General features: G+C 33.7%; 1 long non-coding RNA gene across 1 annotated transcript in view; it reads right to left on the reverse strand.

Moving 5' to 3' along the window:
* LOC145287487 (uncharacterized) overlaps positions 1 to 7,166 on the reverse strand; it is a 133,221-nt gene extending 126,055 nt beyond the window's left edge. The window contains exon 1 of the long non-coding RNA XR_013869174.1: positions 6,405 to 7,166. This is a non-coding gene — a long non-coding RNA (uncharacterized LOC145287487). The remainder of the gene's footprint in view (positions 1 to 6,404) is intronic.
* Positions 7,167 to 25,762: the final 18,596 nt, after the last annotated feature.

The raw sequence follows: 25,762 nt of genomic DNA on the forward strand, positions 1-25,762 counted from the left end.
ATATCTAAGGCCTTTGATAGGGTATGGCACGATGGTCTTCTCATGAAAATCAGATCCTATAGTATTACTAGACGAATACTTAATATAATTAAATCATTCTTTAATAAAGGAATCCAGATTGTCCTCGATGGTCTTGCGTCAAACAATAAATGCGGATGTACCTCAGGGGTCGATCCCTGAAACATTATCATTCCTGATATTCATAAATGACCTCCCTAATAAAATTGTCTTTGAGATGGGTATATTTGCTGATGACACCACACTCTATAACAGACACGAGGGGAAAACGAATAAATACATATCTAAGGCAAAGAGAAAAACCTTCAGTCCGTAGTGGAATGGGGACAAAAATGGATGGTAACATTAAATACTGCCAAGACTATGCGTCTTTTCTTTAATAATTACCAGAAACTTTCTCAATCACTAATAGCCATGGCTAATGATACATTACCTGAAAGTACTTCGTTCAAACTCATCGACTTAACGTTCACAGGGAACACCAATTGGAACAAATACATTGGAGGCATTGCCAAGGTTGCTGCAAATAAGGCGATCTCGTTCTACCGTGCTAGAAAGTTACTTACACCTAAGAGTATCCTGTACTTCTACAAGGCCACCATTCGCTCATGTATGGAATATTGTTGTCACATTTGGTCTGGTGCATCTGCTACTAGTTTTTCACACTTAGACAGGGTTCAAAGGAGAGTCGCCATCCTAATAGGTTCTACACTGTCAGCTAGGCTTCAACCTCTGTCCCATCATCGAAATGTTGCATTCCTCTGCCTGTGTTAGAATTATTTAAATGGTAGGTGCTCCGACGAACTACAAGCCTCATACTCCCTCGACGTAAATGCAAATACAATAACCAGCAAAATCCCACCTTTCCACTATAGAAATCCGTAGATGCAAGAAAGCCTTCTACTATAATAGTTTATTCCTTCAGGCTTACTTTCTAAATTCCCTTCTGGGTCCCTGCTTCCCTAACTGTACTGACATGCAGAAGTTCAACTGTAATGAATACAGACATCTTGCTGCTCAGCTCCCTACATAGTATCTCTGCAAATTATGTCCCAGATAATATCCCCCTAAATCAAAGTAGCACTGTGCCTTGTTTAGGGTGAAAATGCAATAATATATATATATATATATATATATATATATATATATATATATATATATATATATATATACTAGCAGGACCCGTGGAAATTTTACAGTGGACTGATGTTGGCATTCCGGAGATGTTCAGCGTAAATGGAGTCGCCCTGATATTAGTGTAAGCCTTTTGTTAAAACTAAAAAAGGATTTATCTAAGCTAGCAGGGACGCCCGGCATAGCCCGATCGTAAAGTACGCTTAATTATGATATTTTAATTCTTGCAGATTTCGTATATATTATTATAGAGTTACTGTCCTATCGATTTTTATATATTATAATGTTACGATTTCAACAGTAAGAAAATATATCCATAGGACTTGAGTGCATTAGCTTGAATCGAAACCGACACCAAAACTTATAAAAAAATATATGTATATATATCTAACTTGAGTTCTTTCAGCTTTAATCGAAACCGAAACCAAAACTAATGAAGAATCCTTGATAAATTATTTATAAACAGAAAAAAAAATAGATTATTGGAGTGCCATCAGCTATAATCGAAACCTAAACCAAAACTTATGAAGAATTCTTGGTAAAATTATTTATGAATGAATAAATGACTTGAGTGCAATAAGCTATAATTTAAACCGAAACCAAAACTTATGAAATTATGGTAAAATCATTTATCAAAAATAAATACCTTGAGTGCCATCAGCTATAGTCGAAACCGAAACTAAAACTTATGAAGAATTCTTGGTAAAATTATTTATTACAAGAAGTCCATAACAATTAAACGATAGTCCCTCGGCTGAAAGCGTGACACACAAAATAAATAAATAACACACATGCTATCACACACACACACACACACACACACACACACACACACACACACACGCACACGCACACACACACACACTATATATATATATATATATATATATATATATATATATATATAATGGCTTGAATTAAAGTTTAAAATGCAAAGTCAAGTACCATGCCTCAATTGTGCTCTAAGCAGAAACATTAATTTCAAAGATGTTCTTAGAATCTACTGTTGATTTTATATGCCCGGCCTTACTGTTTGTGCGTTAAGGATAACTTGAATTTAAATTAAAACTAAATTTTAAAAAAATCAAGTATTATGGTGCAATTATGCTTTAAACAGAATCATGGATTTCGGACGCGCCCCTGTCATATCAAAGAATCTCTTGTTGATTTTATATGTCGGGCCTTTCAGCTTGTGTGGTAATACATAGTGCTGTGACAACAGAAAATTATTTTCATTCTTTTGACTCTCAAGTATATATCAGACACAGTAAGACACAGTTAAGCACACCAGTCTATATAAAAAAACATATAAGATATTAACGGATATATACTTAAGGGTTAAAACAATGAAAAGCGTATTGTTGTCACAGCCCTAGTAATAAACCTTCTCGAATACACTTGCGATGTTAAACTATGTAAGGTGTTAACTTTGGTCCAAATCGTTTGTCCCTTCTTTCATTTGATTATTTCGAGTATCGATTATCGATACTTATCGTATGCATTTCGGCACAAATCTCAGAACCCTGACAGACACAAAAAAGTACTTTTGTATGAAATTTCATAAAAATCGGCCCAGCCATTTTCAAGTTCGTAGGGAGTGAACTCGCTCTCTCTCTCTCACTCACACACACACACACACACACACACACACACACACACACACACACACACACACACACACACATATATTTAAACATACGCACACAGACAATTTCCGTTTATATAATAATATAGATAGAGATTCACAGTAATTTAAACTGAATTTTTGCATTCTATAAAATATTCAAAGCTTATTTAGACTATACTAGCAGGGAGACCCGGCATTGTTAGAGATGGGATTAGAATGAAGGGATGTTTCACACTTCCAATACTTTTCTTGTCATCCTAATCGGTGAAATTGCCTATTTTACAATGAAAGCACTTTATTGCCTGCTCTAGTCGGTAACCTTCCTCGATACATCGGAATGAAGCTTCACAAAGCTAAAATACATTGTAGTCTAAATTGCACTGTAGAGAATCTACTGTTATTTTATAAAATTATTTTTATATAATTGTTTGAATTAAAGTTTAAAATGCAAAAGTTAAGCGTCATAGTTCAATTGTGCTCTTAACGGAAACACTCATTTCGAACGCGTCCCTTTCTTATTAAAGAACCTACTGTTGATTTTATACACCGGGCCCTTTGATATAAGGCTGTATCAGTTTTAACTTTCGTAAAAAAAAAAAGACTGTTCCTTTTAAATCGTATTTTTACGATTATCGATTTTTTATATTTATCGGAAACATGTAGATACGAACCACAGAACACTACTAAACATATAAGTACATTTGTCTGTAATTAAAAAAAAAAAATCGGCCCAGCAATTTCTCAGTCCATAGGATACAAACTGATGCACACAAACGAAGTGCATTAAAATAATTATATATATATATATATATATATATATATATATATATATATATATATATAATATATATATATATATATATAATTTAGTACCTTTCTACAGGTGCACAATACGTAAAATATGGCTTCGTTTTATTCAACCAAAAAGGCACGCGCATAAATTACGTCATTCAGTTCAAAAGATAATTAGCCAATGAACTTTTGAGATTATAATTGACCCAAATTATTATTATCGCTGTTTTGTTAAAAAATATATAAATTACTATTTTCCTGCCCTCCCCCACAAATTCAACCCAGAAATATGTATATGTTATTTATTTGTTTTTATTTGCGATACTTTTGAATGAAATTAATTATTTATATGAAAGTGCATTTTTACCTAAATGCGGGAATAATTTTCCCCTTCAGCAATTTGGTACCCCACAATTAAGGAGCGGCATATATATTGTTTAAAATATACATACACATATACATACAAATACACAACCACACACACACATTATTATTAATTACTACTACTACTTTGTATTATGTTCGATTTTCGGTTTTTACTCTATTCTGTGTAGCTTAATTGCCATATATATTTTCATAATTTACTACCTAGCTCTACGTATTCTGTGTAGCTTAATTGCCATATATATTTTCGTAACTTGCTACCTAGATTAACGTATTCTGTGTAGCTTAACGGCCATATATATTTTCATAACTTTATAATATATATATATATATATATATATATATATATATATATATATATATATATATAGTGTGACTCAAACAAAACAGAGGACATTCAATTGTTTTTCTGGGCATTTTACAGTCAACGGAGAAAAAAGGCCAAAGACCCTAGTGTTTTGATGTGATGTTTTGAATATAATAAACTAGTTATGACCAAAGTTTCATTTCATTTGTGTTGTGATAAGGTGCAGTGAACTAAGTATTATAGCATCAGTAAGGGATTTACATTGATTAATAGGGATTAATATGGAGTGTATTAAATGCAAAAATGAGTACAAATCATACCATGTTTAACCATCGATTTCTAATACAACACTTATCCTACGTTAACTGGCTAAATTTCCCTGTCCTTTTTTAAAGTCTAGTACACATGTGCACGCGCGCGCACACACACACATATATATATATATATATATATATATATATATATATATATATATTCTACACTCTTTAATGTAGACAAATGTGTATCTATGTGTATAAATATGAGTAAATAGTAATCCGTCCCGTCACAAAGATATTAGTAAAACATACCTGACATAACTACTTAAAGTTTTGAAGAGGAGAATAAGAGAGAGAGAGAGAGAGAGTAAAAAGTCAGATAACCCCCGCGTGAAATATATTTGAAGAACATCATTTCATCTAAATACAAAAATCAAGGATTGAAAATGATAATAATAACGTATAATTATTGAAATAACGTATAATTATAATGATAATTTATGCATACAAATAAAATTACTGGCGTTATCACGGATTAATAAATTTATTAGCGCGAACACAGGCAAAGCATATTTTGTTTTAGTTTTTGTGAAAGAGAATATACAACAGTATATACATATACATATATATATATATATATATATGTGTGTGTGTGTGTGTGTGTGTGTGTGCGTGCGTGCACGCGCGTTCATATATCAATAAACAAAACAAAATCTAATGCTTACAGTTTAAATGTAGACTAAATAGATTATTACATGTTGTTTCATTCTGGCAGAAAATAGTCAGGCTAAATAGCCAGGAGAATAATATATTGACAGTTCCCTATAAGTTACACGCCTTATCTGTATATGTCTACTAAACTCTACTTAAGTATTGAACTGTGTTGATGTAAGTGCTGACAGCTGAATATATATATATATATATATATATATATATATATATATATATATATATATATATATATTACATACATATTAGTACACTATTGTACCTCACATTATAACAGGTACGTACGCAGTAAACAGTACAGTAAATATATATATATATATATATATATTTCAACATACCTATATGTATATACATATCTACATACATATACGTATATATACATATATACATGTATACACATATATACATATATACACATATATACATATACATATATACACATATATACATATACATATATACACACATATACATATATACACACATATACATATACATGTATACACACACATATACATACATATACGTAAGTATACGTATGTATATATATGCATACATATACGTATATATACATATATACACATTAATATATGCATACATATACGTGTATATGCATATATACACATATATACATAAATATATGCATACATATACGTATATATACATATATACACATATATACATACATATATGCATATATATATATATATAAATATACATATATATGTATATACTTACATGTTATATGCATATACGTACATGTTCATATATGCATATAGATTCATACGTATATATAAATATACATAATTATATATATATATATATAATTATGTATATATATATAATTATGTATATTTATTTATACATATACACATAGACACACATGGATAGACATCTTGCTGCTCAACTCCCTGCACAGTATCCCTGCAACTTATATCGCCGTGCACGGTGTCACTTTCATGCTGGGGCTACTATTTGGGACATAGGTTGCAGGGATGCTATGTAGGGAGTTTAGCAGCAAGATGTCTATACACGTGTGTATGTGTATATATATATATATATATATATATATATATATATATATATATATATATATATATATATATAAACTGCATTTGTACGCATATATAATTATTAGAAAGTCTACGATACTAACCTGGTGCTTGTTGATATAGGTAAGATGTAGGCAGATTGACACAAATTCCGTTCGGTTTCCTTCGTTTCTAATCGTATCAGAAAGTTGGTATCGCATCAGAAACATCCATTAAAAAAGTAATTCCATGAAATTCCATTCAAATTTCGACATTTCGTTCGAAGAAGTTTACAATACACTTCCATACGATTCCGTTACCATTTTCGCGTGGACGCAGCAAGTCGTAATGCTAAAAACAACGACTTACTCTCAAACAGCGAACAGCCGACACAACAATCGCAAAGACAATAAAATTGCGATTTTTTTTCTTTGCTTCAAATATTGAAATAAATAAATAAATTTTTGTGAATATTTTTTAAACAGCTCCGTTATTCTTTTTTCTTCTTCTTTCAGAGTAACGAAGATACGGAGGAACCGCGTATCACTTGGTCGTGTAACTCAATACCGTTAAAGGTGTAAGAGTTGTACGAACGAAGTTATTTTTTTTCTTTTTTTTTCTTTTCTTTTTGTTTTTATTCAAAGCTTTATATTTTTGGTTGCAGTTTTTTTTTCCCCCTTAGAAGTATTTTTAGATTTGGATTTCGTTAATTTTAACAAAATAAAATGAATTTTAATCCAGTGTTGGGAAAATAATACTTCCGAAACTGATATGACATTAACATAAAAATTATCAATTTTATGTATGTACATGTATATGTAAATCTTTAACTATTTTTTTGTCTTTCTTACTCGGAAGCAAAAAAAAAAAAAAAAAAAAATGTTACTTGTTAAATTTAATCCATTATTTAAAAAACATCATCGGAAATTATAATTCCGTCTTCATGAAATAACATTTTTGTTTATGTATTTTTGAGTTAATAAATAATGTAATGCACATCTATGCATAAATTTATATATTTACATCTGTATGTATGTGTGTAAATTAAAACAAAACAAAAAATAATTAAATTATAAATAAATGTATATATCCATCCAGGTGGCTCTAGCACTCTATGTCGGTTTAGATCTATGTCATATATATATATATATATATATATATATATATATATATATATATATATATATATATATATATATATAGGATATCTATATAAACAGATGTGAGTATTATCCACCGCGTCTCCACACAGAGAGGGTTACACTGGAGAAAGTTAATTCAGATTCAACCTTCATGTGCTGTAATAAATTTCCGTGCCAATTTTGTCTACCAGGAACGATAACTCTGTTGTCACTAATTTCTTGTTTACAATTCCGTGCGATATATTTTCGTCTTTTTGTTTCTTTGGGCAGTTTTTATTGTTGTTCTTGTCGTCTTTAAGATATAACTTTTCTTGTTGTTGCTGCGTTTTTTAGTTAGTTTGTTTTTTTTTCCCTGTTATTTCGTTGTCCTTGCTTCAGCATACAACGAGCAACAACAATGGTACGAGTAGGAAAAAAAAAAAAATAGACCCAGAGTTGGGACGATAAAGTAAAAAAAAAAGAAAAGTTATAAATAGATTTATTTCGTAGTGCGTTCTATACGAACTTAACATGCACGATTCTGGGTTCTTTTTTCAGTATTGAATTTTATGTTTGGACTATTAATAACAAAATAAAAGTATTATTATTTTTCCTTTCTTTTCTTAGCTGTGATTTTACTAACAGTTCTAAAAAAAATGTGGAAATCAGTTGCTTTTTTTATTTTTCATATACTATGTTCTTGATATATTTTAATCTTTATCCTCAAATGCTTTTTGGCCTTGATATTGCCACTTGGGACGTAAGGAGCTAGTATTTGGGTGTGTGTCTTACAAAGGATTGTGGAGAATTGAGCAGCGAGATGTTTATTCACATACATTTAAACTTCTGTAGGTTAGTAAAATCAAGGAAGCAGAAAACGAGGAGGGAATCCCAAAGTTTAGCAGTCACCCGGTACTTGTACTGGGCTGGTCACTGAAGTGTGGGGTCTGCACAGATGCTGCACTCAAATTAATTGTCCTCAGTCAATTGAGGGAGAAACCTTTCTATACTGAGGCAATTCTATTTTTGCAGAATCCCCTTTTGAGGGGAGCTGGTAATCCCTCACATTAAACCCACCTTGTGTCACATTTTGTTTCGTGGAAAACAAATGAATAACCAGTCCGACGAAAAAAAACAAAAAAAAAACTATATAGTAGGAGACTTAACGGCATCTTGGACCTCAACAGTAAAGAGTGATTTTACTGCTTGTCTGAAGTGTGTACGTTGAGGGACCACAAACGCTAACAGTTCATCAGTTCATTCTATTAAAGCACTTGTAAAATAGGCACAGAGATGCAACTTTGCGTCGATGGGTGAGAATTTAGAGCTTAAGCGGCAGGACATTTGATTTTATCCTCTTTTTGGGACCCTGTTTAAGAGCGTGAGACTATTTGTTTAAGAGCGTGAGACCATATGTATCAACAATGCTCCATGCATGAGCGAATTCTTACCTTGTAAAGATATAGGATATTCTCTGGTGTGAGTAATTTTAACACGGTTGCAGGAGCCCACCTTCCTTGCAGATATATTGTTCTAAAAACATATTACACTATTAGAAAATAAAATCTAATCGTGATATTAACTAATAACATAAAGAAACAACAACAACAACAACACCGAGAAACACGGACAGACGTATTAGTTTGCAATCGTTTTAATATTAATTTATTTATTAACTAGCATTTCAGCCCGGCGTTGCCCGGGTGTTTGGATGTTTATGTTGAGCAAAAAAAACAAAAAACAAAAAAACAGTGGTAGTAGGAAGGCAGGCTCGAACCCGTACCGCAAAGGAGGAAAAGAACGGGGTAAAACCTAACGTTTAAGTGTTACGACCACCGCCAAACCGGAAGAGACATTTTTTAAATTAAGGCTAGACAATCTAAAGGAGAGGATAACTTTAAAAAATATCGGCGAAAAAAGTGACCCCCCCCCCCTGTAGAAAAGTGTCTAGTTGAAGGGGAACATATTAATGTTTTTAGCCAATTTTTCGATATTTGTCGTATGAAAGGTCGAACTTTAAAACGATACTGATCTTGGTAAAATCCGTCGCCTCTATTGAAAGTTTAAGGCAGACATGCAAACAGACATACATACATACATTTATATATTGGTAACTAAAAATTTTCGACCCAAACTGATAAAAAAGCTTGCCCTATCTCTGCATACCCTTTATGTAAAATTTCAAATATTTAGACCAGAAATTGTCTGAGTAATTTGGAAGAGACCGCAGAAGTCAATTTTTTTTTAAATTTGACCCCTATTATGACCCCTTAAAATTTATTGTTTTGGGCTCAAATCAAGTTATTAAGTTAGATCCATGTCCAAGGAATCTATATCTAAAATTTCAAGTGCGTAGACCAACAATTGTCGGAGGAGTTTGGTAGAGTTCTCAAAGGTAAAATCGTTGAACTTTGACCCCTTAATCGCAAAATTTCTGGCCGAAAATCGATCGCTTCGATTTTCCCATATCTCAGTACCCTGTACATCAAATTTCGAGTCTGTAGACTAAAAATTGACAGAGTTATTGCATAGGGAAATGTACACAGACACACACAGACACAGACACTTTAACTTTTATAGATATATAGATTTCTCTCTCTCTCTCTCTCTCTCTCTCTCTCTCTCTCTCTCTCTCCCTATATATATATATATATATAGTATAACCCGGGTATAAGAGACCCGAATATAAGAAAACGAATATATGATATATTTCCTCTGGTTCAAAATTTGAGCCTTTTTTAATGTACAGTGTAACTCGGATATAAGAGAGCTGTAAGGACCGGAAACGAAGTATCTTATATCCGGGTTGCCGTATATATATATATATATATATATATATATATATATATATATATATATATATATATATATATACTAGCATTTCAGCTCGGCGTTGCCCGGGTGTTTGGAGGTGTATGCTGAGCAAAAAAAAAAAAAAAAGAGTAAATTTTTTTTTAATTTGACCCCTATTATGACCCCTTAAAATTTATAGTTCCGGGCTCAAATCACTTTATTAAATTAGATCCAGGTTCAAGGAACCTATATCTAAAATTTCAAGTGTCTAGACCCAAAATTGTCGGAGGAGTTTGGTAGAGTTCTTAAAGGTCAAATCGTTGAAATTTGACCCCTTAACAGCCAAATTTCTGGCTGACACCCGTCACATCGATTTTCCCAAATCTCAGTACCCGGTATTTCAAATTTCGAGTCTATAGACTAAAAATTGACAGAGTTATTGCGTAGGGAAATGTACACAGACAGACAGACAGACAGACAGACACGTTCACTTTTATATATATATATATATATATATATATATATATATATATATATATATATATATATATAGAGAGAGAGAGAGAGAGAGAGAGAGACGGAGACGCCCGGCGTACGCTTAAATATAATATTTTAATTTATGCAGATTGTATATGTATTATGAGAGAATAAATCCCCTATTGAATATTATAAATTACGAGGAATAATTTGCCCGGTAGACTAATAATAATAATAATAATAATAATAATAATAATAATAATAATAAAACGAAAAATATTCCCTTGTAAAAATTATTTTACTCTTGATCTGAAATGGAACACGTACATCAAGTCTGTTGTCAAGGTCGCTGGAAAGATGGTGGGATTCTTCTACCGCTCCAGAAGATATCTCACTACTGATGCAATTCTCTATCTATATAAAAGCCAAGTACGTCCAAGGATGGAATACTGTTGCCATATCTGGGCAGGAGCTGCAAAAATAGCCTATCCTGCCTTGACAGAGTACAAAATAGACTTCGTGGCTTAGTGGAGGATGCCCTTTTCTCTACCCTGCAACCTCTCTCTTCCACAGAAGAGACGTTGCGAGCCTATCCTTGTTTTATCGTTATTTCCATGGCAGGTGCTCGTCTTTCACGAAAAACACCCGTCTAGCCGAATCCACTGTGAAAATTTTTCCCCACTCTTTATCTGTGCCTAAATCAAAACGCGGATTCCATGAACAGATCTTCTTTCTTAGAACTGCACGCCTGTGGAACTCTGTTCCGTCTGCCTGCTTCCCACCGGACTACAACTTGGATGTGTTCAAGTCCAATGTTGACAAATTCCTAATGAACCGCCCCCTTAAGTAAACACTTCATCAAATCTCCACACTAACGTAATGTACTTGCAATAACCCTTATCCCTGAGTGTCTTCCGGGCCTTGATAAGTGGTGATCTCTGTGTAAAAAAAAAAAAAAAAGAAAGAAAGACTTTTTAGAATCGGATTTTTTTTCGTTTTGATACTTATCGAGCGAATTTCTGTATAAAACATATCTAAGAACACTGCCAGACATATAAATTACCTTTTTGTGAAATTTGCAAAAGATAGGCTCAGTCGTTTCGAAACTTTTGAGGAAGGAACTCTCTCACACCTCAACACAAAGTCACTTTTATATAATAGTAGAGATTAACATTTATCTACATCTATCAATCTATCTATATATATATATATACGCGTGCACACACACACACATATATATATATATATCTATATCTATCTATCTATATATCTATCTGTCTATATATATATATATATATATATATATATATATATATATATATATATATATATATGAGTGGGGTCACCAAGAATTGTTGTGTTTTTTATATACTTGTTTTTATTAGGTATTTTCAGTTTTCTAATTAGTGACTGGGCAGCATTTTTTCCACTCAAGTTTTCGAAAGAAATCGAAAACTGACAACAGGCAGGCCACACTGCATTTGGAAGACTGTCCACAGAATCTTAAATAAGACCTTAAAGGATCTTAAAGAACAAGGATCTAACCATCCAGACAAAGGTGATAGTAAAAAATGCCAGAGTTGTTTTCACTCTATTGTATGACCATCTAGAGTAAAGACTTAAAAAAATTCGAACAGTTCCACCAGAAAAAAAACTGCGGACTATCATGCGGATTAAGTGGGACGATTATGTGTCCAACATAACTGTCCTCGAGAAAGCCAAAGTCACCAGCATTAATGCCTTAATCATGAAATATCGACTGAGATGGTCTGGCCATATGGCTCACATGCAGGACACTAGACTGCCGAAACAAGTGCTCTTCAGTCAACTTAATGAATGAAGCTGCCCGCTATTTAGATTCAAGGACCAGAAATCTCTAGGTGAGGCTAATATAGACCCAAACACCTTTGAAGCCTCATTAAACAATATATATTAATGGAGAAACAGAGTCAAAGTAGGTACAAGCCAATTCGAAGAAAATAGAGGCGTCAATCTAATAACCAAACGGCAACAAAGGGCCCTTAGAGCAAACCAACCGCAACTACCACTCACAATACAATGCCCTCGACTATTCAGAGCCCAAATTGTTTTTTCCAACCACAAAAGGAATCACCATCCTTTATGTTCCTTCTTATTCTGGAAAAGAATTTACAAATGCACGTATAGGGGGGTTATTCTATGTATATATATATATATATATTCAGACGTCACACATATACATACTCTGTCCCCTGCACTAACTGCTACCAGACATATATAGGAGAAACACAACATAAATTGAAAATAAGACTCAGTGAACATAGAAGAGACATAAAGAACTGCAACCCCCTAAATGCACTTTTTCCCCCCACAGTGGTGAACATGGTCACTCTTTCAGCTTTACACGCACAGAAATCATAAAATTTCCTACGGGTAGAGCTGAACGAAGACTTTTAGATTCAGCACTCATTTTAAATGCTAGCACTATCAAGCAGAGGAAAGGATTCTACAATTTAGCCCCCATTATAGAAAATATAATAATCAAAGAGTAAAATATGAATGTAGATCCTGGGTAGCTATTCTATATATCCTTAACCGTTTCTCCTTATATAATTTTAACAAAATTAATAACTTATTAACTAAATAACAAATACATATAGATAAACATACATTAACATTTAAAAACCGCTGCATCCCAATGAATGAACTGCCGGTGATACTTCCGAGCTTTAAAAGACGAACCATTAAAAGATACATCTGCCTTACTTAAAAAAAGGCTAGTTATATTTTTGGTGTCTTTAAAAAAAAAACACCCAATATTTTTGCTCATGAGGGGACTTTGAAAATTATTATCCAAGACTTATTGTCTATCTCAATAAAAGCATCGTTTCCGAAACGAGCGTACAATTTATTGATTTTGTTTGTTCTTCCTTGTGAAATCGATTTTTATTTTTAATTTTAATTATAAATTATCAATCATCTTACTCAATATTAAAATAGCTCTAGGACATATATGCCTATCGAACTAATTATATATCTAAATTACTACGAGCACTGTTTTCTTTTCTTTTATTTTAATTGTATTAATGAATTTACTAATACATTAAAATATACTCTGCTCTTTAGATTTTTGTTCTAATCCCCTTAAAAATTGTATATATATATATATATATATATATATATATATATATATATATATGTTTTTCTCTTTTGTCTCTAAGCCACCTCCAAATTCTCTCCCTCTTCCTCCTTTCTTTTTCTCTCTTTCTCAGTTCTATATTTTTTATTTTTTCCCTTCCACCCACTTTTTTTGATAAATACAAAACAGTTGTAAATTTGTTCAATCATTCCAGTAAGATGGTGCAGAGTGAAACAATAAAATTGTCGCCCCAAACAAAACAAAACAACATTTTAAAACCTTTATTGAAAAAATCAATTTAGGAAACTTGATTATGTAGTAGAGCTGACATCCATTCGCTTGTTGAACATTGTGACACTTTTAGACATGATAAAGGGCTCCTATCGCTCTTGGGATTTGTACACAGCTGGCCAACTAGTACATGGTCTGCAACAAAAAGAGAAAAACAGTTTTCATCAAACGGAAACAGAATCATGTCGTCTTTTCTAAGGTGACAATTTTATCATTCCACCCTGCATATCCCGGCTAGCGATTCTCGTTTGATAAGGCTCTTTTCGGGTTGAAATAAAGTTATAATGAGATCAGACTAAAAAGTTTTGTCGTTTGATCTTTTTCTTACATTTTATGCTCTTCTACGCATGTAACACTACCACTTAATATATTTTACAGAAATTGTTTTATATTTACGGATATATATATATATATATATATATATATATATATATATATATATACATATATATATATATATATATATATATATATATATATATATATATATATATATATATATATATATATACAAGTGTCATTCTAAGTATTATTTAAACTTCTAATGCATCGGTCGTAGAAGTCCGGGACGCGCTTTGTCAGTCACATCCCCGTCGCTACATTGAATTCGATGAACCAATCTCCTAAATTTGGACATTAAATTTATGGGCTTCACAAATGTTCAACAAGCGCCGGTGAATGTTAGTCAGTACAATTTTTACTGCATGAAAGAATTCAGTGACGCATCTCTGCTTCTGACGCACATCGATGACAGGGTCTGTTTTTCTTTTTAGAGTCTCACACCGTCAATATATGTACTACTTCTGACGCACGGTGTTTTTAGAGTCTCACACCGTCAATGTATGTAACAGAGAGATGAAACATTCAGATAATGACTGCATGAGTTCAATAATGCAATTCTCTCTGATCTATTCGAACGTAATAAATATAAAAAAGAGAAAATTACTTTTGGAACGTCTCTCGTATGAACACAGACATATACACAGACACGCGTGCGAGCACACATATATTTGCTTATAAATAACTATTTTGTTATATAATTATATATTGTGATTATCGGGAGAAATGTAATATATATATATATATACATATATATATATATATATATATATATATATATATATATAGTCATCCACATACAGTACTGTTTCGCTGTTTCACAGCTCATCAGTGCGGCTAGACAGGCAACTGCCTCAAGCCAGGATCGAAACCCGGCTTCTCATTATTGCGTTATGTGTAGGTAATGAATTAACAATGTTTTGACATCGTCTAAATGCCTCTGCTTGATTTGTTTACACAAAGAGCATCGCTTAATACGCTAATAGCAGTTTGTATATCACGTCCCAACATGCTCAACCCAAGATAGGGAGCATTATAGTTATCCACATACAGTACTGTTTCGCTGCTCATCAGTGCGGCTAGACAGGCAACTGCCTAAAGCCAGGATCGAAACCCGACCGCCCAAGTTACAGTCAAGGTTTCTCACCATTGCGCTAGATATATATATATATATATATATATATATATATATATATATATATATATATATATGTAATATATATATATATATATATATATGTAATATATATATATATATATATATGTAATATATATATATATATATATATATATATATATATATATATATATTACATATATATATATAGCGCAATGGTGAGAAACCTTGACTGTAACTTGGGCGGTCGGGTTTCGATCCTGGCTTGAGGCAGTTGCCTGTCTAGCCGCACTGATGATATATATATATATATATATATATATATATATATATATATATATCCAATTTATTTGATAGATTATATTTTATTTTAATTAAATACCCAAGTGTGAAAGAGAGCAAGAAGAGGGAGGGGGAGAGAGAGAAAGCGAGAAAGGGACAGAAAGAGGTATAAGGGAGGGAGATAGTATGTATGTAAATAATTCTGTTGATTGAGTTTGTTGCTCATCCGAGCGTAACTTAAATATTATATAACGTCGACTAGACAGAAAGCGAATCAGAAAGACAGATTGACGAACTAAAAATAAAACTTTTGCGAACTGAACTCCACAAAAGGGGTTTTCTTCTATTTCCTTTTTCTTTTTCTTTTCTCGATCTCTGATTTCATAGATATAAGATACGTCGTCCAGAATCCAACCTAATTAGAAAACAAAAATACAGAAAAATCTTTATGATGTAAATACCTGTCACCGAACGAAAATGTCATATTCCAAAAATCACGTAAATTGATCAAGTATGATTTTATTTTATATAAAATCAAATTTCACGTCGAAGCAAGAATGGCGTGTCTCGTAATTGTAAAAAAAATCATTTTTTTACACACACAAACACACACACGCACGGCCACACATATATAAAACTACTGTATCAATACTTAATTTTTGGAATATGATATTTAAAAAAAAAATTTTTTTATTAGATTTAACACTGGACAACAACCGATGCGTTTTTATCTTACCTACGCTATAATGGGTCGAAAACAAACCATGTGTCGGTCCAGAATATTAGAACAGTTTGCGGTGGAAACCCAGTAAAAAGTCAGAGATTACATTTTAGATGACCTTCGCAAAATGTAGTATCCCGTCTCTTAAGATTTTTGTCTATAACTTAATAACGTGAGGGAGTCCCCTTACTAAGGCGAGCAGGCATCAGAAAACTGTCTTTAGATGATAAAGTGGGCTCTCCCAGACTACATCTACAACGACTATACAACCCTCCACCTTTTTCCACACATCTATGATGACGAAATAATAAAAAGAGGTTGAAAAGCAGACAAAATAAATAAATAAATAAAAATAAAAAAAAAAGAGAACTTCGGAATCAGCAGCAGACACAGATAAAAACTTTCGAACGAAATAAGAACTTTTTTCCGCTCACAGACCAACTTCTCCCCCTCCCCGTATTCCTATGCGGCTTATCTCCGCGCTCTGCAATTTTCACTTCTTTTCTTTTGCTCTTTCGTTCCTTCCAATTTGCTGTTTCATTCCGTTCTTTACATGCTCCCTCTTTCTTTCTCTTCGCTATCTCTCTCATCTACTTCCATATTTATCTATTCCTCTTATTCTGTCTCAGTCTGTCTATCAATCTATTTAGGTTAGTATGTTTAAATATATCTGTTGGCCTAACTATCTATCTAGGTTATTAGAGGTACTTATGCAGAATACGAACCGTGCTGAAATAATAACGTTATTATTTAGAAATCCATTCTTAACATGGGACGGAAAGAGTGTTTTGTAATCATTCTGTACTTTCACCATACAAGTTGATAAACAAAATATATCACTGCTTATATAGAGCCACTTTGTTTGTGTGTGTGAGAGAGTTTGTTTTCTATAGACTCCGAAATGACTGGGCAGATTTTTTTTTTTAATTTCAAACAAATGTACCTTAAATACCTGGCAGTGCTCGAATTCCTCCGATAAGTATCAAAAATCGACAATCGAAATAATCCGATTAAAGGATGAACAGTCTAATTTCGAACAAAGTAATACTCTGATACAACATAACACCACAAGTTCTTTTATAAGCCAGAGGCACGTTCAAAATGAATGATTTTATTTAGCGCATAATTGAACCATTATACTTGATTTTTGCATTTTACTTTAATTCAAGCAATTATATAAAAAATTAATTAATAAGCAATAGTAGGTTCTCTACAGTGCAATGTACACTACTATGTATTGTGGACTAAGTCACTGCGATGATGCAAGTGAGGCTATCTCCCGATGCACCATGGTCTGTCCCCGACTAGAGCGGCAATCAATCAATTTGATTGAAAAATGGACAAAAAGAAAAAGAGCATTCTGGCCTGCAAAAAATAATTCTTTTGCCGTCTTCTCGTCAGCATTCCCCGGTATGGGCGCCTAAGGCGATTATCAGTAAACATGCCCTTTTTCTAAGGGTAAGAAAGCAATGCCGAGACAATAGACTTCCTAGAACTGCACAGGACTATACTTCAAGCAATAGAGAACACGTCACCTAAACAATGGCCTAGACTTTTGTAATTTTGGACCCGAAGGGTTGGGAGATATTTCTGATGTTTTTCGTTGGCCGCTGGTTGTATGTGACGGTTTATAATATTCGATATCGAACCTAAGCGTAACTTACAAGAATTAATTGTGCGAAAAAAAAAGTTTCTGAATCCCACCCAAAATTCTAATTTGATGTTCACGATCTGATAAGCGTGTGCAAATAGAACCTTGCTTAGTACTAATATGAAAACAACCATTGAATTAGAAAAGAACAATAACGAATAGTTAATGATTGAAATGTAATTTTTCAAGATGCAAATTAAATCCTAGACAGATTACGTATGGATGCTGAGTACACCAGAAAACTGCATTTCTTTCTCCCTTTTTATATTTATTTCGGTGAGTTTGATGAGATCACTTGTCTCTTTTTCTAGAGCTAACATTTGATTTTATTACGTTTTAAATTTGTATCTGTGGGCTATTTTAAGGATATAATTTGTCTATTTTATGGTTGCTATCTGTATTTCGCAACAGCTTAGTCTTCCAGAGATTGTGTCTAAGTATTTCTTGAGAATTATTGCTCCTACCAAAACCTTTATGATCTTTATATATTTCAGAGGGGGGCACCAGCGCTATGAGTTCGTCAAAACACATTCCATTAAAGCACGTGTAAAACAGACACAAGTATGCAAAAGTGCAATGATGGGACAGTGGTTGAAGTTAGGTTTATAGAGTGAGACCTAATAGGTTGGAAACTCTTTTTAACCCGTGTCTAAGAGCGAGAGACTAAATAATTGATGCACTAGTCCAGATGTGGCAACAATACTTATATATATATACTAGCATGGGTGCCCGTGTATTTGGAAAAGTTTGTTTAGCAAAAAAAAAAAAAAAAAAAAAAACGGTCAATTTTTTTAACTTTGACCCCTATTATGACCCCTTAACATTTATTGTTTTGGGCTCAAATCAAGTTATTAAGTTAGATCCATGTCCAAAGAACCTATATCTAAAATTTCAAGTGTTTAGACTGAAATTGTCGGAGGAGTTTGGTAGAGTTCTCAAAGGTCAAATCGTTGAACTTTGACCCCTTAATCGCTAAATTTCTGGCCGAAAACCGATCACATCGATTTTCCCAAATCTCAGTGCCCTGTATATCAAATTTCGAGTCTGTAGACTAAAGATTGACAGAGTTATTGCGTAGAGAAATGTACACACATAGACACACAGACAGACAGACAGATACATAGACAGACAGGTACATAAACACGTTCACTTATATATATATATATATATATATATATATATATATATATATATATATACACACACACATTAATCAATTTTCACCCCAAACAAGGCACAGTGCCATTTTGAAGTAGAGGACTACTATCGGGGAAGGGAGATGAGTAGCAAGATGTTTGTTCACATTACACTTGAACTTCTGCATGTCAGTAAAGTTGGGAAAGCAGAATCCGGACCGGAGTTCCAAAATCTAGCAGTTCTAGGGAAGAAACTATTGGAGAAAAAGGCTTTCTTACACCTAAGGAGTTCTACTGTGGAGGGGTGGGACTTTGCTGCTTGTCGGGTTTGTCGGGGGTAGTCATGTCGAGGAGTTACAAGTACTTCGTCAGAGCATTCATCATTAAAGTACTTGTGGAACAGGCAGAGGGATGCAACATTTCGTCGGTGGGACACAGGCTGAAGCTTAGATAACAGTTCAGGACCTATCCGGTTGGTGACTCTCTTTTGAACCCTGTCCAGGAGTGAAAGATAAGCAGCAGATCCACTAGTCCAAATGTGATAACAGTACTCCATACATGGGTGAATGGTGGCCTTATAGAGGTGCAGGATACTTTCAGGTTAGGTAGATTCTAGCACGGTAGAGAGAGCCCACCTTCTTTGCAGCAGCCTTGGCAATGCTCTCAATGTTTCCTGTAAACGTTAGTCCGAGGAGTTTAAAGGAAGTACTATTATTTACTATTATTTTCATGACGGTCTATGACAAGAATTTTTGACATTAGATTTGAAAAGTTGTAATCAGCAGGAAGTAGCCTCGCGGCAATGTGTTCAACAGATGGGAAGTTATTGCTAGAGAGCTTTGTCTATTTAAATTCTGTCTGACACTAGACACACTGAAGGAAAATGTGTATTTGGACAACCTTCTTTCATAAAGAAACGTTTGATTAATGAAGATAAATTGTTTCTGTCAGTTTAATCGTTTTCTCTATCTCTTTCATCTTTGCGGATTTTTTCTTAGTTGAACAAAAACCAACGCGGTATTATTTGTACAAGATTCATATACGCTTCAACATTCAATCTGTTGTCTGAAGGTGCGATACAAAATTAGAAAGTTGTAGTTAAAACGATTGGAATGTTATTTGTTCATGTCACATGACGTGTAAAATAGTTTTAACACGCCAACACAACCTCGTACTCGCCAGTTGAAGATATCAACGTATGTGTGCGTGCGTTCGCTTCACAGGTCGTGATCGTCACATCTTGCGTTAGTCTAAAGCCGTTGGTAAATTCCGAAACTCGTCGCAATGCATATTGCCGGTGCTTAGACAATTGTCCCTTCAAATAAATTTACTTTAATATAAAACAAGAAACAATGCTTTATTTTTTTTTTACAAAGGCATCACCATTTATCAAGGCATAGGAGCAACTCGAGGATAAGGGTTAAAGAGTGTACAGTAGACAATTTTTAGTAATGGAAATTCGGTAAATTTGTTAACATATGAAACGGCACATCAAAAACTTGTTTACGTTAGACTTGAACACAACCATATTGTAATCAGCTGAAAAGCAGGAAAACGGAAGACAATTCCACGGGCGTGCAGTCCTAAGAAAGAAGCTTTGTTCATAGAATCTACGTTTCGGTTTAGACACAGGTACAGAGTGGGGAAGATTATTGATAGTGTTTTCTGCTAGACGGTGTTTCTTGTGAAAGTTTGGCGAGGAGGGACCATAAAATTGCCATGAAAATAACGATAAAGCAGACACAAACTCGTAACGTCTCTTCCGTGAGAAAGAGGTTGCAGGGAAGAGAAAAGGACATCCCCTACGAGGCTACGAAGTCTATTTTTAACTCTATCAAGGCAGGATAAGTCATTTCTAGCAGATCCTTCCGAGGTGGGGCAACACTACTCCATCCTTGGACGTACCTGGCTCTTATATAGATAGAGAATCGCATCAGCAGTGAGATATCTACTGGGTCGATAGAAGGATCCCAGCATTTTTCCAAATGCCTTGGCAACGGATTTAATGTATGTGTTCCATTTAAGATCAGGAGTAAAGGTGAAGCCTAGAAGCTTGTCAAAACACGAGCCCCCCCCCCCAAGAGGAGAGTCATTCATTTCAACTGATGCCAGATGGGGATCAGAGCGTTGATAATGTAAAGATAAAAGTTTGGTTTTAGATGCATTAAAAGTAACCAGCCACCCCTTTCCTCATTGTACCACTTGCTTACTTAGAATCAGGCCTTGATGACAAAGTTCTGGCTTCCTATTTCCATTATCACTTGCTTATTTTTTCATGAGTTTATATATAACAATCTGTAACAAATTTTAGGTTTAAAAAGTACATGCTACGTAAGACCTATTTCGGTGTGAAAAAAAGTATTCTGATACTAAATCTGACCTTTATTTCTCTTGATTAGCATTGTTTTCATGTGGTATAAATCATATTTTATTATTTGTGATGAATAAAAAACACAGAATTTTCATTTTAAACAAAATTTTTCGCAGCAGGAACCCTCGTGTCTGCGTAAAGATGCACCAGGTGCATGCGCTAGCCGTGATCATCTCTTTCGTTGTGCCGGGATAAAGTCGTCTCTCAGTTCATTCAATGCTGCAACGTAGAAATCTCCATCCAAAACAAATCAATACAAATCCAATCTATATAAAAAAAATTACAATGTCTATAATTTTGGATAAGTGTCACTCACGTTAACAAAGTTGGATAGTCGATTTGCAGAATGACATGCTTTCCTTGGCAGGTATGTAGGGAACTCCGCAATAAAAGGGTTGGATTTTGCTGCGAGAAAAATGCAAACAGTGGTGTACACTTTTCTGTCTTTGTAAGTGGTACTAGAGCCATGAGATAAGTTAAGAAGATTCAGGTTTTGATGGCAAAGTTCTAGTTTCCTATTTCCATCATTTGTAGCCAGGAAAAAAAATCAGAGGCTTTACAGCTCAGTGATGGTCTGTGTTTTGTTACCACTACTTTGAAGTGGAAGAAACCAACAAATGAAACATATTTAATTGTTTTTATCATTCGTTAGAAAACTATTTAGTCAGTAAGTCATTTAATAACCTGCAATCACTGCATCAACTTGCCTTCTCGAATTCACTATAGTACTAATGGTAGTTTAAGGGATCATCAGTTGTTTATCATGAAACACCGTTTCGGGGATTTAAAAACAAAACTGTATATTAAATCATGGCTCCCCAGCAGTGTTGATCGAGCATCACCTCCCATAATGTTAAGAAGAAAATACATTATTAAGCAGCATGTTCACGTTGAGGCTAATCTTATTAGAAAGCATGGAATTTTTTGTTTGATTACCTTTGTTTTTTTAACTTTTCCAATCTCCGATTTTTTTAATCAAAGTTGTATAAATTGTTGCGGTAAAATGTTAACCGGATGAGGATTATTTTTTGTTGAATATTAGTAGCTTGATGTAAGTTGCTAATAGTTAGTTTAATTTGTTTATCGACAAGAGATTTTGGGAACTTGCTGATTAGGACCTATTTTATATTTTTTAGTTTGCTGAAGAATTTTTTTGTTTGAAGTAATCACTTTCGCGCGAGGTATAAGATATTTTATTATTGCGATTTTGTAATGAAACGGACATTCGCTTTTGTAATTTAAGATATATACATTAATGGATTTAAACACGGAGGTGATGAATTCATCGTTACTGCAATCGATACGAACGTCCGAAAATGGGATTTTGTTATTAGTATTTAGTTTATAAGTAAAAGTAAGGACTGAATTAGTTTGAAATCTACTTTTTGAATCATCTATTTCTTTAATATTAACAGCAAGCATGAATATATCATCAACATAACATACGTAAATGACAGGCTTTTTGTTGAATTGAATACTTTGTTTTCAAGATAAACCATGTAAAAGTTGCTAAATTTTATCTTAGAACGGAACCCATAAGCAACGCCATCTACCTGTATATAGATGCTTCCCAAATGATCATAAAATGAGCCTTAGTTGTACACATTAATAATGTCTGTACGATTTTTTATTTTATTTTTAATGGAGTAAGAGTTGAATTGTTATATATATTATCAATGATAATGTCAATTGTTTCATATACTGGTATATTAGTAAAAAGATTTTCGACATCTAGAGAGGCGATGACTTTATTATTTATTTTAATGGCTTGGACATAATAATATATTATTATATGCATACAAGTTAACTAAAAAATCAATGAACTCATCACACAATAATTACCTTGCAGATACAGCGTAAAATCTACAGAACTCATCCAGATTCCCAAAGCCACTAAAATAAACAATGAAATCACCGCCTCTCTAGATGTCGAAAAATCAAGTTTATCATCTATTATAAAAAAAACTACAAACGACTAACCTTGTAATCCACAACACTTGCAAGAAAAAAAATAATGCAATTTATCAATTTAATTGCCCGCTAGGAGAATGTAACTCTAACACTGCTAACTACATTGGCCACACTACCAACACTTTATCACGAAGACTAACCCTCCACCTCCCCGTATCCAGCTCAATATCACAGCACTAAAAAATACAGGGCTACCATCATTCCGAATTCCGAAGATTCCTGGTTGAAAATACCAAATTCCTACACAACGATACTAATGTAAAGAGCCTAAAAATACATAAAAACGAAACAACCTAAAATAAATAATATCAAATGTCGGTGAACTAATTATGAATGAAGTCAGAGCATATGAAAATACTTAGATTCGTAAATTTTAAATAATATGTATGAAAATAAAAAAAATATATAAATGTAATTTAACGCAATATAAATATAGTTTTTAACCTCCTCCTGCTGCTAAAAATTGTCCACCCATTTAATTAACCACCCCAACACGTAATCATGACAAAATATATAAATTAAAACACATGTAATACTAAACATAATTTTAAAAAAACGTAATTTTAAGAACCTAAATCACATAATATGCCTGAGGATGACGGAAAAGCGCTCACTATGCAAAAACAAGCATATGGATCCAACTTATACAACTTTGATAAAAATTTTATCAGAAAAATTCTGATATTAGCAAAGGTGAAAAAATCAACAACAAAAATCCATGCTTATATATATATATTGCAAATAGCAAACAGAATCCTGAACAGAAGCGTGTGCTCCATCCCAACTATTATCAATGGACCTGAGGTAATCTCGTCAGCATCAGACAAAGTCAAACTCTTTGTCAAGAACTTTGCAGCTAATTCTACCCTTTGCGACCAAGGCCGCCAACCCCCAATATTTCCTCCTGTATCAGAAAACACGCTATGTGATATACGTATATCTGTACGTGATGTTGCCAAGCTAATCAAAAACCTTGATTCCAGTAAAGCAACTGGCCCTGACGGTATTCCAATTATAGTACTCATAAAACTTCAACCTGAACTAGCGCCCATACTTACAAAACGGTTTAAACGTTGTCTTAAGGAGAATAGTTTCCCATCTTCCTGGAAAATTTCATCAGTATGCCCTGTATTTAAGAATTCAGGTGATCGCTCATCTCCCTCTCAGTACAGGCCAATAAGCCTCCTGTGCGTCATGAGTAAGTTGCTAGAATCTGTGTTAAATACAGAAGTAATCAACCATCTCAACAAAAATAACCTTCTTAGTGACACTCAATATGGTTTCCGTTCAGCTAGATCTACAGCAGATGTGCTTACAGTTATATCGCATAGGATTAGCAAATCTCTCGACGGTGGCAATCTTTCTAGGGCAATTGCTCTTGACATATCTAAAGCCTTTGATAGGGTATGGCATAAAGGTTTACTTCATAAGATCGCTAGCTATGGTATAGCTGGAAAAGTCTTCTCAATTATTAAATCATTTCTTTCTGATAGGTTCATAAGAGTAGTAGTTGAGGGGCAAAAATCAGAAGCTCACAGTATTAATGCCGGTGTCCCTCAGGGGTCCATCCTGGGCCCAACTCTTTTCCTGATCTACATTAATGATCTTCCAAATCACATCCTTACATCATTTGTAGACATTTATGCTGACGACACTACCATTTATGGTAGCACGTCTAAGACAGTAAACGACCAAGTTCTCTCCAACTCTCTCTCCTCTGATCTTGAGCACGTAGTACAATGGGGAAAGGAGTGGCTGGTTACTTTTAATGCATCTAAAACAAAGCTTCTCTCTTTACATCATCAACATTCTGAGCCACATCTGGCATCAATTGAAATGAATGGCTCTCGTCTTCAGGAGGCCTCTAGTTTTGACAAGCTTCTGGGCTTGACCATCACTCCTGATCTTAAATGGAACACGTACATCAAATCTGTTGCCAAGGCCGCTGGGAAAATGGTGGGATCTTTCTATCGATCCGGTAAATATCTCACTGCTGATACTATTCTCTATCTATATAAGAGCCAGGTACGTCCAAGGATGGAATACTGTTGCCACATCTGGGCAGGAGCTGCTAGAAAGGACTTGTCCTGCCTTG

This window comes from Euprymna scolopes, chromosome 1 (assembly GCF_053919585.1).
Source record: "Euprymna scolopes isolate OS-2025 chromosome 1, ASM5391958v1, whole genome shotgun sequence".
In the NCBI taxonomy this organism is placed as follows: Eukaryota; Metazoa; Mollusca; class Cephalopoda; order Sepiida; family Sepiolidae; genus Euprymna; species Euprymna scolopes.